The 15,537-nt window shown below is 35.0% G+C and overlaps 1 long non-coding RNA gene across 7 annotated transcripts; it reads right to left on the reverse strand.

Annotated features, from left to right (window-relative positions):
• Nucleotides 1-17: 17 nt before the first annotated feature.
• On the reverse strand, nt 18-14,628 carry LOC147480326 (uncharacterized). Of its 7 annotated transcripts, none has more exons than XR_015204478.1 (8): nt 13,613-14,628; nt 13,216-13,508; nt 13,040-13,111; nt 5,650-5,725; nt 5,458-5,569; nt 4,319-4,390; nt 2,701-4,024; nt 18-2,563 (listed from the first exon to the last, which is right to left on the reverse strand). It is a non-coding gene; the product is annotated as an uncharacterized LOC147480326 (long non-coding RNA). The 7 variants fall into 7 exon arrangements; XR_015204481.1 differs by having other exon boundaries at nt 18-2,559; nt 3,941-4,024; nt 13,613-14,620; XR_015204476.1 differs by having other exon boundaries at nt 3,941-4,024; nt 13,613-14,618.
• Between the last annotated feature and the right edge of the window lie 909 nt (nt 14,629-15,537).

Below are 15,537 nucleotides of genomic sequence, written 5' to 3' on the forward strand. Positions count from 1 at the left end.
ACTTTCCTGGCTGCAAATCAAAGAAAATGTAACTTGTACATACATATTACCATAAACTTCCCTTTGTTTTGATACAGACGTTCCATTATCTCAATATTTGTCATGTAGCATACATTTCTTTTAGAGATTATCATTCTTTTTTCTTCAAGCAAATTATAACCCCTGAGCATCCTCAGTTACAATGTTGTCTAAAGTACCATCTAAAGGCGGTATGAAGTAGAAGCCAAAGTACTTAACATTGAGCTTACCAGGTAGTCAGCAGCACAATTTGTTTCCCTGTGTAACAGTCACTGAAACTACACTCCGCTAGCTTTGTAACCTTAGTCCTAACAGAAAAAACAATATTTAGGAAAGACCAAGGCAGTTTGACCAACCTAGCCACTATCTGTACTGCCAGAGTTGAGTCAGAGTAAACATAAGCATTCATCATACTTTGAGACACCCTTCTAAGCCTGCTTCCATAGCCTTCAACTCCTGCAAGAGGACAGACCAAATAGAGCTATTACAACTAAAGGTAAAAAGCACTTTTTCATCATGGTCTTCAGCTGTACGCCTGTACCGCCATAGCCACTAACATTTGCATAAACAGCACCATCAGTGTTTAATTTGGTCTCACCAATATCTGGGCAGACCAAACTACTAGTGTTTAGTTTGGTCTTGTATCCTGCCTAAGAAAGGAGGTGGGATGGTATTCCATACAAAGGTAAAAGAAGGTAGCTAGGTTCTAAAGTTTTCATTCATGTCATCCATGATATTTAAGTGGCGAGTTCCAGTCCCATGCTGCAGCTTGTAAGGCAGCAAAATTTGCAACGGCATCCGCACCAGCTTTAGCTTCCTGTAACTTTGTGTGATATCGAGCTATTCCTTGCATTCAAGATATTCCAGAGACCTGCACCTAAAGTAGATATCCAAAATTCTGGGTCGTCAGTCTTCCTCAGGCACTTCCACATGTCGCTAAGCCAGTCTTCCATGCACTGTCTCATAATAAGCAACAGTAGTAGCCAATGCAAGAAAAAGGCAGATTGCTATAGCAAAAGTGCATTTTAAGAACAAATGTAATAAAGATTCATCTTCAATCTGACATAAAGAGCAAGTGGGATTAGCTTGAAAATCTCTGCTGGCAAGCAGATCTTCAGTAGGAATAAGACCTTGTGATAGTTACCACAGGAAAAATCTTGCCTTATAAGGCAGATTTATTTTCCATATTCTGATGAAATTTGTTCTCTTTTCAGGTTGGGATCACACCATCTTACCATTAAATTGTAGGAGCTTTTCCCTGTATAGACCCCATCCTTTTGTACCCACCAAAAGGTTGAATCTGGTTTTCCCTGATAGATAATTCATCTACCAGTGCATCTGGCAAACTTCAACATTCCACCGTTTTTAACTGGATCATTAAAGTCAGTAACTCTTTCAAATATACACCCTGGAGGCTTGTCAATAAACAGCCGATAAATAGGACTGTCAGGAATCCGATTGTGTTTCCAACCTCGAAAATTAATACCATTACCAACTGTCCACCTCCCCCAGAGTTAACAAAATCCTTGGACAGCACATAAATTTCCATGTCTTGCGATTTCCCTCTATGAAAATATATTATCTCTCATCTGTGTGGTTAAGGTTCAGTTAACATGCCATCATATCAAGAAGAGCAAGATTCTGAGTTGGTAAGCCTTTGATACCAAGACCCCCTGTAGCTTATTTCTTCCTTCTTCATGTTCCCACAAAAAACCTTCTGACTCCGTCTATTTCATCTACAATATTCATTGGAAGTAGAATACAAGAGAGTATGAGTTTGTAAAGCACATAGTACATTAGCACTGAATTGATTGAGCCAATGAGCCTCCTTTCTTGGACAATAGCGCAGTATTCCAACTAGCTAGTTTATTATTAAATTTCTGCAGTAAAGGTTGGTAGCGTTCCTTCTTATTTCTACCACAGAACACAGGAGGTATTAACCATGTATGAAAAATAAAAGTGCATGGAGCCTTTGGAGCTGTGGTAGGAATTCTTCTCAAACCCTTTTGGAAGCTTCTTATGATGCAGGAGTTGTGACTTGACTCTGTTGATGGTCTGCCCTGATGCTGCAGAATATTTATCAAGATATCTATGTAAAACTTTGTTTCCTCAATATTTCTTTTTCCCAAAATGAGTGTATCTAGAAAATTTTACTCCATGAATTTGTCCGTGTTCTTGTAACTTGGATAGATTGAGACAGAACCTCACCACAGAGGATAAACAAGAAAGGACTCCTTATCTCAGTCCCCGAGAAGGGTGAAAGAAACCAGGAGGAGAGCCATTCAGAAACATGGAATAGGAAGGGTTTCTCACACATAAATAATACTTTCTTAATCCAATCCTCATGAAAATCAAATCTGACCAATAACTCCTTGAGAAAAGGCCATTCAATTTTGTCACAAACCTTTTGCAGGTCTAACTTGAGGGCAAAAACTTAGTTTCCCAGATATATCACACCACTGTTCAATCTTCAATCCATTACCAAGTTGGCAGACAGAGTGTCAACTTAGTTGGGATGTTATCCGTTGATACTGTCGCAGCCTTCCTGAAAGGCATGCAACTCTGACATTTCAGTAGTTGAAAATTTTTGAACTATAAATTGGTACAACAACATGTACATCAAACCTATTGAATGGTTTTGATGAGATGACATTTTAATGCATAATAAATTTAATGTCTTACATGTTACGAAGGCATCTCATTGCCCATTGGAAAAAATGGAGTCAGAGCTAAACTCCTTAGGTTACATTGACACGAACACGTGCGTCAGTATCCGAAGTGTCTGACACATCGAAAAATAAAAAACTGAGGTATATCACATACAATATGTGTCCGTGACGTGTCTGACACGGACATGTGGATATGCATCCGACAGATTATTTTTAAAATATGGCAAGTCCATGTAACGAAGCTTTTAACTAATTTCTGCTGGTTTGTTTTCAAAATGTAATCAAATGTTTGGCTATGTGCTACTCTGCACGCTCCAATGATAGACCTGTCTAGAAGACAGTATTCCACTCTGATTTAGAGCACTCTAGTTGTAAATCAACTACCAAATCTTAACAAGTATTTCCCTTTACCCTCTAGGCACATCATATAGTTCCTACACTTTACCTGGCTTGTTTATCCATCAAAAGCTGTCTAAAATTATCTATAAAGTAGTTTATTGCTAAGCCTAACTGGAACAAATACAAAGTAGGTATGACCAATTATTCAGCAACATAACTAAAAGAGCAATATGAAGTTGGAAAATAACTGTTAACCGCATAAGAAATCCTGTTAACCGCATAATAAGCTTGTTTCTTCTCCTGGTTCACATCAGTTTTAATTTAAATTAATTATTTTTTTTTCCAAACACAAGACTCTGCTTCCCCATACTTCTCATCAATATGTTATGATCAATCTTGAACTCTCTTAAACTACAAAAAAACCTTAGAATGACTAATTATGGATACTGAGGTCTCTTTTTATTTATGAATGATCTCTTTTTATTTATGAATGATGAGTGCTTAAGCAATTTTGAATAGAATATGAATATACAATTCATACATTCCATGTGAGACGACATGGAGTAGCTCTATATATTACGTACACCCTAAGTTTAAGAGTCATTGAATGATTAATCAAATGAATAATTACGTTTGTTCCACGATGTGCAATAAAAGGGTTGGGTAGTACGTGACCAATGGCACAATCTTATTAATCGTGTCAACGAACCTGGCCAATTCATTGCCAAAAATAAAACACTATTCCGGTGGATGAATATTCTATATGTATGCTGAAAGCCCAACTTGTATTAACGCATATACAGCAGTGGAATAGATTACCTTAAACTCGTATATAAAGGTAGTGGAATCGATTATCTTAGCCCTCAAAAGTCATAGGTAATAAAAAAAACTAAAGAAGATGATAAATATCAAACCTGCTCCTTCATCCTGCAACAACAACAGGTGCCGCTTCATAGTAGCAACTTAAGAATTAAGTGCCGCTTCATACAGCAACTCAACTGTGGAAAGAGAGAATCAACATTAATATTGGTAAAAATGACTTCCAATTAGCAGGAAATATGGTTGTTTTCAATTGAGAAAGAATTTTGTTGGAGAGATGTGCGTGAACTTTTATTGTAGTTGAATACATTTTTATTACAGAAGAAGAGAAAAGTGAGATTTACAATATGTAGGGTATTCTACACACGAGGTTTACCAAAAACTATTTAATATAAGGGGAAGAAACCGATTTAGCTATCAACAATTTAAATATGTCATTCAACAAAACATTAGCTACGAACATAAGTTAGTACCTGTAGCAATGGGGCAGTATGCAATAGGGATCCCATGCAATATAATAATATCATCAACAGAAAGTGCTACCGCTTCAAAAAATAAAAGTAAGAATAAGTAAACCAAAAGCAGGTATGGCCATATGGGCTGAAATATGTAATATTAAATATGGTTAAAAAAACATGATCTCTTTCTTATGTCGCTTGACTCGCTTCCATATTTCCCATGGAACCAAAGTATTATTAGCCTTTGTTGGTACATTTGACTTTGTCTTTGCAACATGTATTTATGGTACTTTAAGCTCTACTTTCATATCAATGAACGCAAGAAATAGTGTAAAATGCATGTTGATTGAATTTGGATACCACCAGTTTTTACACCAACATATCACTAAAAAACAAAAAAAAAACATAACAAAATGTGAAACAAAAACACAATTATTTAATAAAAACTGAATTTTTCGGTACTTGCAGTGCTTTCATGGGGTAACATAATGGAAATCAACTTGAAGGCTTCATTGGCATAAAGAGTTCCTGAAGCTATACATCTTAAGAAATTATAAGAATGTATATAACCAAATAATTAAGAATACAATACAAAATTAAAAGAAGCAAAACAAATAGAAAGAGAATAGGAGAAGCATACCTGACATAAAGAAGAAGGTTAATTGTCACGGTAGAGAAGGGAAATAAGAGTTGGTTTAGGGTTTTACATGTGGCTCTATATATAGGTTTGGTGGCCAGGAGATGATTGGGTTTTTATTGTTTGGGACTCATTTTTCATATGCTCTGCTTCTACTTTTGTCATGAGTGTTAATTCTTTTCCCTGATTTTTACATAAGCCAAAACTGATGTGGAAACTCTAATCAAGCTATTTAGACATTCTAAACGCGCCCATTATCAAATTCTTAATACTCGTAAAAGTACAACCCTAGTTCAAGAGTCATAACATGATTAATCAAATAATTAATTAAGTTTGTTCTACGACATGCAATTAAAGGGTTGGCTGGTGGCCAACAACACAATCTAATTAATCATCTAAAAAAACCCAACCCTTTGCAATAAATAAAGAAAACACTTTTATGGTGGATGATTACTTTGCATGTAAGATCAAAACCCAATTTGCAGTTGATGCATATAAAGGTAGTGGAATAGATTACCTTAGACCTTAAAAATCATACGTGACAATAACATCCACAAATCCAATCAGCGCTAGCATCCCGCAATGATGCACATCCATGTAACCTTGTACATGACGACCTTCTAGTTACTCTAAATTAAAGGATTAGTTTAGAAGACCATCATTGAATAAAATTGACTTACCATTTAAAGGATAAAAATCACAGACTTACTTGTTGGACTAACCTTGTACAAAATAGAGAACATGACAATCTAGAATCTCGACATAGTAGCCTTGTAATGATTTACCTGTTATTGATCAAAATTAATCATAAAATGAACAATTTCTAAATAAATACAGCAGTGCAAACCAAATATGGCATCACAATTCAATTGAATCATAATACAGTCAAACTAAGTTCGAATATGGCAACCTTGTGGAAAAATTAATCAAACATGTAACTTCAGATCTTAACATAACAGATGACACTTCAACTTATTCAAAAATAATCAAAATTTATGAGCACATGTAATTTTAAAGAAGGTAGTGGCTACTGTGGCATTGTATTAATTTGGAATATAATCAAAACACTGATACGTTAAACCACTAGGAAAACAAAAAATGGAAATACAAAGAATATAAAATGAAACCTATGAAAATTGAAGAATGGAAATCGAAACCCAAATCCATTGATTGAAAACTATCTAATACCTAAGTTGTAACTTTTCGCTCCAAGATATTCTACGTTGTGGCCAATGCCGAAAGTTTCGGGATTTGAAGATATTTTGGACCCTCCCAAAACCAATATATATCGGAAAAATTGAAAAATCGGATCGATATATCGTTTTTACCCATTTTGGTGATAATATTCAAAAAAATTGAAAAATCGGGATATATTAGAAATATCGCCGATATATAACGATATATATCGGGATATATTGGTCAACAGTCAACAAAATCGGTCAAAAGTCAAATTGTCCAACCAAGTCAAACGATATATATCGGTTTAAAATTAATTTAATTTTCGGAGCCGATATTTCGAATGTTTCGAAGTTGGTAGGCTGAAAAACGATAAATATCGACGAAAAATCGATATTTTCGACCGATATTTTCGGCCCTGGTTGTGGCAACCCATAATGTATTCTTCTGAAATTTCAAAACAGAAAACACAATTGGAACAATCAATACTATGGACGGTTCAGTCTGGCTCAAACCGGCCATTAACAAAATTAAATGTCTAATGGGAGAAAATGCTAAAAAGAAAAGCAGATTATAGCTACCTTAAAAGTATCAATACCAATGTTGGTTCTTTCCATAATCATGTTGTGTCCACACTTGAGTATCTAACCATTTGACAAAACCATATTTGTAATGGGGAGAAAATTTATAGAAGAGAAAGAAAATCATAAGTTGAATAAATTGATGATGGATCATCTTAATGGTGAGGGAAAGCAAGATGCAGATGAAATGGGGAGAGATGAGTTCTTGTATTCACGTTGAATTGGGGAGAGAAGTTGTTTCTATTCTTTAGGGTGACTCTTTACGTTATAGACAACTTAGCGAATTGAAGAGCAATAATATATACATAAATAGATATTTTCGATTGATCTTATTAGACTAAGTGCCTGACTTCCATTCTCAAAGAATTTGATTACTTTTTTTTCTTTTTCTTTTTTTTTTAATATATTTTTTCAGCTATATATATATATATATATATACAGCCCTGCTCTTAGACGGACGTCCGTTTACGGACTTTAGTTAAAAACCGAAATTTCAAAATATAATCTCGCGAAGGGTTTTCTCAAAACTCTCTCACTCGCTCCCTCTTTCCTATTCTCTCTCCAACTTCTTTTTTTCCACGGACAAAGTTGGCAGAAAGTAGAAAAGAATCGAATTTCAGTTTCAACATCAAATCCCAACAAAAGAATAATTACATTTTCTTAGTAACATACTCATATTAGTTTCAATCCACCTAGCCAAATTTGCCATTTGTCCAATAACAACAAACCCCTTCAAATCTAGTGTTTTTTTTCTACAAAAGCGTTAATAACCATGTCTTCTTCTTCTTCTCTTCATGTTATTCAACTTCACAAATCACAAAGTACTTATAGAAAGAACAAATAAAGTTTGAAAAAAGCTATGGATAGTAAATGAAGAAATGATCTTTCTTTTCTTTGAAGAGATGGAAACATTGAACTCTTGCAAATTCTCTTTCTCAACTTTACTCTCAATCTACTAGTATGCAAAGATGCATCTTTGTCGGGGAAAAACATGCATTGGTAATATATGATTTTAAAACTAATGGAGTTACATTTATTTCGATTTCTCTTTTAGTTATGTATCCAAATTATGATTTTTCTTGCATGTGCACTTGATTTAGATGTATTGAAGTTTTTTTTTCTCGATAATAGGATGAATGGGGTTATGTTGTATCTTTAATTGTTAGTCCGATTGCCTGAAAAATGCTTGGTTTTGAATATGGTTTTATATGGGATATTGAAATGAAATATTTATATATCGATCTTGATTACTTGACATTATATAATTGAGTTGATTAATTAAGTCAATCTAAATTTCTCATTTATTTGTTGATTCATCTCGCTTTAGTCTTCGATCAATTGTTGTAGTCAATCGGTTGTTATAATGCTATTAATTGATAGAGAAATCTTTTCTTATTTTCTTTGTCTTGGCGAGAGGGGTAAGCGCAAGTCCAATGTAGATGGAGAGCTTTCTTTTGATTAGGTTGATTGGGTTATGGTGGCCTTAGTTTATCCGACTCCTAAGGCATGCTTTTGATTGAAAGTAATTCAAATTGCTTTCATGGTCTTTTCTTATTATAGATAGTTGTGGATACATGTGATTCCTGCTAGATTTTGTCCTCATAATTAAGAACACTTGTAGCTTGATTGTGTTAAATGGATATGATGGAATAACCGTTATCGCCAATGTTTTCAATTGAATTAAATTTACACTCTTTTTGTCGTTTAATGGCCTAGCTAGTTGTTACATTTAAATCCCCAAGTTCTTGGCACGATTTGGAATTAGTGGTTATCTTCTTGTACTTGAACTTAGAGTCCGACACGTAAAGGCGTTATACCGTAATAATTTGGTCAAAGATCCTAGAACAATAACGACCTAATTTGTAATGCGAAAATATTTGTTCTCCATGCGGGGAGTTTCAAAAGTCGATAAAGAGAGGAACACTTACCTTCTCGATGAAGTCCCAACCAATTTCCTATTCAAAAAATTGTTTAGTAGAATATATAGAAGATGAATATGAATCATGTTGTTCTCGGACCATTTTCAATTAATATTTTTCATGTGGTTTTGTTGTTCTCATTTTGGAAACTTTTTATGGGTTTTGGATTTAATATATACTTATGTTTGACTAATTAAAAATGGGGTTTCTTGTTTTGTCATGATTAGATTTGGGTTTGCTCTTTTTTTCTTGCTTTTTAACTGTTTTATATGCTTATCAAACAGATTTGTTCTTATTATGGTCGGATCTTTCCATGAGGTTTTGGATTCACTCGTTACTGTGGTTATCTATGTTTAATAAAATGGCATTTTTTTTGTTGTTCTCATTCCATTCAAATCTTTCCATGGGGTTGTTAGATTCATTATCCGGTTGCATTTCTTTGATAAATTTGCTTTGGTTTCTTACGCCTTTAATCTGATTTGGGTTTGTTTTGTTTGTCCGGTCTAGTGGCTAGGGTTCTTGTTACAATCTGATTTGGGTTTGTTTAACGATAGCGGGAACTTCATGAGCGGGGGCTCTTAATCGATGATGATGATTGGGAAGGGAGCGGGGATACTAGTCCCCAAACAACAACTTTCATCACCTTCCGGTGTCTTGCACAAGACGATTACTTCACCATCGACAAAGAAATGTGGCAACAAATCCCACATACAAGGCTGCAAGAAATGCGAGATTGCTCTTCAATGGATGAACCACAAATGGATGAAACAGTGGCGATAGTGTCATAATGGCAATGGCGATGGGCGCTTATCACGCATTTTTGAGTTTTAAACTTCGGGGCTAACTAACCGGCCGAGGACCTACACTTAGTTTCATTTGCTCTCATTAATCCTTATTAGGCCCCTAAACACACACCTACTGAAGTGGATACATTTATATTTTCTTTGTAATTTCTGGGTTCTCTATTATCTAGGAAGATCGAATTGGTCCTTTCATATGTCGGACATTGTGGTGTCTTGTAAAATTAGTCGAAATACTAAAGATATTAATGATCAAGAGTTGATTATCAAGAGTTTCTGAAAATAAAAGTTTAAAAAGACAACTATAGCGATTATAATGGATGTTTAGTAACCGAACAAGAATTTCCTTCCAAGAAAGCTAGCACCCGGCTCCCCAAATCAAAAGATAGCGGATTGGCGATGCATTTCTTATTTCATGTTTTTTTTTTTTTTGTTTTGTTTTTTATATAAAAGCTTCATCTTTATTGATGTTAGAAAAGTTTGTAACTAGTTACACTTTTGGAAGAGCAATTGTATTAATTGGCACCTTGTGTAAAACAGGAAAAAGTATAAGCTCATCTTTATCACTATGTGAAAGACGGGAAAATTTATCTTTGTTTGAATTTTATCGGGTTTTCCAATTTGATGTCATTTTTGTACAATTGGGTTCTTAGAGTCTCATAATCTGTTTTGAAAAAGACAAAATGAGGTGATTTTACATACAAAAGCCAATTCTATATCGGTTGTCGGTTTGCCACAAGGTGGTCCAGTTAGTCCATTTTATTTTTGCATTCAATCTTGCCTAATTTGCATAAATGAAAACCCAAGTATACCTTCGGTGGGGATATAGATGATGTCTCATAGATAATTGTTCCAAACAGATTTGATAACCATATTATGAGGGAAATGAGGAAAACATCCAAATAAATTTTTGTCTAGGCCTGAAAATTAAAGAACAAAAAGTTGGAGATATGCTCTTGTGATTTCCAAAGAAGTTCCACCCCACCATATCAACTCTTTATCTTTGACTCAATTTCCTCTCGAATACTCCTCAAATTCATCCAGGAACATGTTGGTTCTCTTTCGGTGTCGTTTTTTTCTTGAGGTACAAACAGAACTTCTACATCTGAAAAAAAAAATGAAAAAAATATGCTTTCATCCACTTGAAAAATTCAAAACCCATTTCCCATTACTTACAATTGTACATATTCGATGGTTCTACAAAAACTAAACTAGCATAGTGTTTTAAAATGCTTACAAGCGGCAACCTCGACATCCGAAAGTAATGTACAACTATGGTGTTAGATCACTCCAAAATTGTTATATGTCGGGTATATTACTCGTTCTGAGATAATCGGTTCGGCGGCCGCTCCATTGCTCCAATTCCACTTCTTCCTAATTTTGTTTTTAATACATCCATATCCACTTCGACCACCACACCGGTGTACACCCCACCATGAAGCTCACAAAAATACATATGCACGCCAAGTTGCCCAATCACAACCGAGTGAAATATTCCCATCAAGTGCACTAGCCATGAATTCAAAGTCGCACCAATGACTTTAGGCGCCGCTTTGAACCCGATGATACGAATCCACTTCGAGCAAAAGCGTTCCACACATAACGCAAAGTATGCAAGTCGCATCCCCCAAAGATTGCACCCATCCCTCCATATCCTCCATCCTGCTCTCGGCCCATGCACGGATGGAAACCAAGAGGGAAGAGTTTCTTGAATCAAAGAATGAACCGGACTGAGCCACCGCATTACCGGACTAATGAAGCCCCAAGAGAAGCCGCAAAGCTTGACCTTAGTCATTGCCGCAAATGAAAGTGAAACCTGCCCATATCTCGTATTGCCATGGTTTTTCAATTTTTCTTTCTTCAATTTTTCTATTCTTTCTTTCTTCAACGTTCTCTTCTTAGGATAGGCGCAGAGTAGAGTTGCTTTATAGTCTTGGATAATATATACGATTGGCACCAATATGTTGAAGAAAAGGCTAATGGCTTTACCAAAAATCATGCATGTCGACTCCTCCACCAAAGCACCACCAATTTGTTTGAGAAGTAGGAAATTGAAACCAAGGTAAATTAAGTTCATTTGTCCAAGATTTGTCGAGAGTAACGCCGATGATGTTACGAGTAGATGATGTTCAAAAGAGGGTGCTCGCCCGAAATCACTACTAAATAATGCCCATGTTGAATACTTGCAAAATAAATGGTCGAATCGACCGCTGAGACTTTTAAGAAAATCATGCCTCTATCAATACAAAAGGCATGAAATGGTCAAATGGACAAAAGAATTCATTGAAATAGAATTGTTGCAATAAAACCACAATTCCACAAACCTCAAATTGAGTGCACGCGCAAAAATCCAAGTAAGCAATACTCAAAACCAATTCAATAATAGTCACGTTGCTTTTGTTTTGGGGAAGGGGAGAGAGTCATCTTTTTTTGCTTTCTCGGGGGGGAGAGAGTTCATTGCTTTTGCTAGTAGAAATGGAGAAAAAGACGAACCGCATTTGAGAGAGAAAGAGAAGACGAAGGGAGAACGCGTTATGTTTGGAGATATGATATATAGATTTTTTTTTTCATTAATTGAGATATATAGAGAAAAATGTTTGAAACCCTTCGTTATATTAAATGAAATTTCACTTTTTTGTTAAGTCCAGAACGGACGTCCGCCTAAGAAGCGATATATATATATATATATATATATACAAAAAATCAAGAACAATTGGCTCAGTACATGGGCCTTGTATCAAGAAAAAGAAACAATGGAAAAAGGCTACAAAAAGAAACAGCAAAAACCAAACATTCAATCATTTGATACAGTACATATTTACCTAAGACACTAAGAAAGTTCAATCATTTATGGGAATCTCAGCAAATATATTGAGGTGTTGTTGCGCACAAAATCAGAGCGCATAAATTGCTCATTTTAAATGCTCTAACCCATATTGAGATAGCAAAAATCAAACGTTCAATCATTTGATACAGTACATATCTACCTATGACACTAAGAAAGTTCAATCATTTATGAGAATCTCAGCAAATATATTGAGATGCTGTTGCGCACAAAATCAGAGTATCAAGGAGCAGAAGGCCATTGCCGAGTTAATAGCTCTGCATGATGTTTAACTAAAATCCTCTTTTACTTCTGACACTCAGTTGATACTTTTGTTTGATCTAACTTTTTCAAAATGATACATAAAAACAAATGCATTGAAATAACATATTTAAAAAAGGGGGGTGGAAAAAAATAACAAATACAATGTCTATGATTGGTTAGATAGATAAGCATTCCTACTACTGAAGATAATTGAGCAAGTGAGTACATAAAGAAAGCATGCAGCATTCGCTTCATAAGAAAATAATACTTTGGAGATATATGAGTGCTAAGATGGACTTAGATGTCTCTATGGAATTGGCAAAACTTGGAATCTTGACGCATAAGATACTTAATGTGCAATATTAAAATAAGGTAAATATTACAAAAGACATACATCTTCGTGTAATTCTAAATTTGAAAATATCACTTTGGAGACATATCAACAATCAACCACTGAACAAACATAGTAAACAACCAACTGAATTACAATTGAACTCAACCCATCAGAGAAATCACTCAAAATTCGGAATTATACCTTGGGTTGCAAAATATTGTGCAACACAGACTGTGTATTCAGGCAAAAGAGCTCAAACCCTTTATGCCATTGCTGATTCCAAACACAATCAGTTCATGTAAAACAGCCACATGCAAATTGAAACTGAAATTGAAGATAACCTTCTCGAAATTGAAGCTTATAAAAAAAATGCTTACTTGTTCGAACTGCCTAGAACATCAGGGGTGCCTTATTTTTGTTGTAATTGGGGGTTTCCAAAGAGAATTCACTTTTACATATGCAAACGTACAGTCAACAGAAAAAACACCACCTTTTATAAGAATCAATCCAGAGATAAGAAAATATCTTCTCTTTCAAGAGAAAGTAAAGATCCCTGCAAGTTCCATCCCGACGTAACATACCGATCCAAGTCACATTTATTCACCAAGCAAGAAGCTTTAGGGAATCCACTCCCAAAGATCCCAGTTTCCAAATCAGCTCCATAGTAAACCTGATATCATAGTTGGTAATCCCACATAATTACAACGATTGTATATGGCCTGGAAACAGATAATAAAGTGCTAAAAAGATAATTTGGACAGTTGGTCTCCATACCTCAACTTCTTCTGATGGTTTCTCAACTATCCGCCAATATTCACCCCTTCAATATCCTCTATTGAGGGAATCCCAACCGAAGTAGGTTTGGTATCATCCATCCTGTCCTGGATATGGCTAATTTGGTAGTGAGGTGGACGTGGGATGGTAATGTGGTCTTTTGTTAGGGGATTCCATACGTAAACGTTGGAGTAAGCACACCAAGCCATTGCAAACACCAACAGAAAGGCAGTTTCCAGTGGACACCATGGACACTGGAAAATCCAATTCTATTGCTTTGCTATCAGCGTAACATTCATCTGCGTGGTAAAAATTAGAAGTCTACAGTGCCATAGTATTTGGCACCAAGTAAAATGCTAGAGTTGTTGGATTAGATTGAACGGTGGAGATGTAAGTTTATGAAATGAGGATCGAACTTTAGTAAACCAAGCCACGTTTTGGATACGCACCTAAATTTGATCAAGTATTTGGCTAGTAACCAGCGGTTGGTGGCGGTTCTGTTAATGTTGATTTTTCGGTTTTGTTGTTAACGGAGAAGTTTTGGTTTTGAAGAATGGAGGCGAGAATTAAGAATTTTTTTTTTTTCTGGTTTTGCTCATTTGGAGTTTTTTCTCTATATTGAGGCGAGAATTCGTGGTTTTTTTTTCCCGATTTTTCGAAAACTTCTAATATAGAATACAGGCCAAAAACTGTGATAGATGTAAACCCGCCTCAAAAACCCACGATTATTCCCAAAAAACAAAAAAAAACAAACCCCGACTAAAATTAAAAACAATAACCCTAGAGATTCTCTTCATAATCATTTATAAAGAAGGATCTGCCGGTGCGGGACTGATCCTCAACTGCTCTTCGAACTTGGTAAGAGAAACTCTAATAGAGTTTTTGTTTTGTTTATTTTTCCCCATTCGAAAATCATAAGTTCCTCAAAGAAAATGAATTTTTCATGAGATGTTTGGAGATGGAGGAAGAAGGAGCTTGGTCTGAGCAACTCATCGAGTATCAATTTAAATAGATCGAAAAAAAAACATCCATTGTTTCGCTCTTAACTATTTGTCTCTGTGATTAAAATTATATAGTTTAATTATTTAGGGATAGTAGTACATTTACTCATTTAGTCTTAATTTAATTTGTTGTTCATATATTGTCTTGGTCACGGTTATGTCGATGCCATAAAAGTTGTAGTTTGAGATGGATAAATTATTTAAGGCCGGACCTTAAACGCGGAAACTTCGCTGAAGATGAAGAAGACCTATTCATTAAGCTCCATGCACTCTTGGACAATAGGTGCGACATCTTACAAATTACCAAATCGATCTAAGTTCATATATATGTGACTGAACTTGCTTAGTATATTGATCCCTAGTTTACAACACAAGATAGTGTATCATATTATCTGAGATATTATTTATCTTAGTGTGGGCTTGGTAATTGCATAAAAATGGGTATGCTTGGTTGGGGGGTATGCTTGGTTAGGTATTTTATTAGGATTTTGTTACTGGATTGGGTATTCCAAAACATGTGTTGACGTCCATGTTATGCACTCATATCATGTATGCATCCCCTTATTCTCTTTCTTTTCAAATGATTAGTTGTAGATTTTGTCGTTTAGTCATTACCGCTTTAGTTTTGTTCCAATAAATTGTTAGGGTTTACAAATGAAATAGCGAAAAGCCAATTGAATCATAAATGATTGAATTAAAAACATGGAACAACATTATGTATTAGAGTTCAATTTCGACTTGGAGTTTTGTACTTTAAATCCGAAAACTTGAAACTTGCTATTATATATATATATATATATATATATATATATATATATATATATATATATATATATATATATATATATATAATAATAGATCCTTTTCCTCATCTCTGAGGGTGTCCACGTCGACAAATTTTAAGTACCGGGGTTTTATCACAAA

Source organism: Coptis chinensis, chromosome 8 (assembly GCF_015680905.1).
Source record: "Coptis chinensis isolate HL-2020 chromosome 8, ASM1568090v1, whole genome shotgun sequence".
Lineage (NCBI taxonomy): Eukaryota > Viridiplantae > Streptophyta > Magnoliopsida > Ranunculales > Ranunculaceae > Coptis > Coptis chinensis.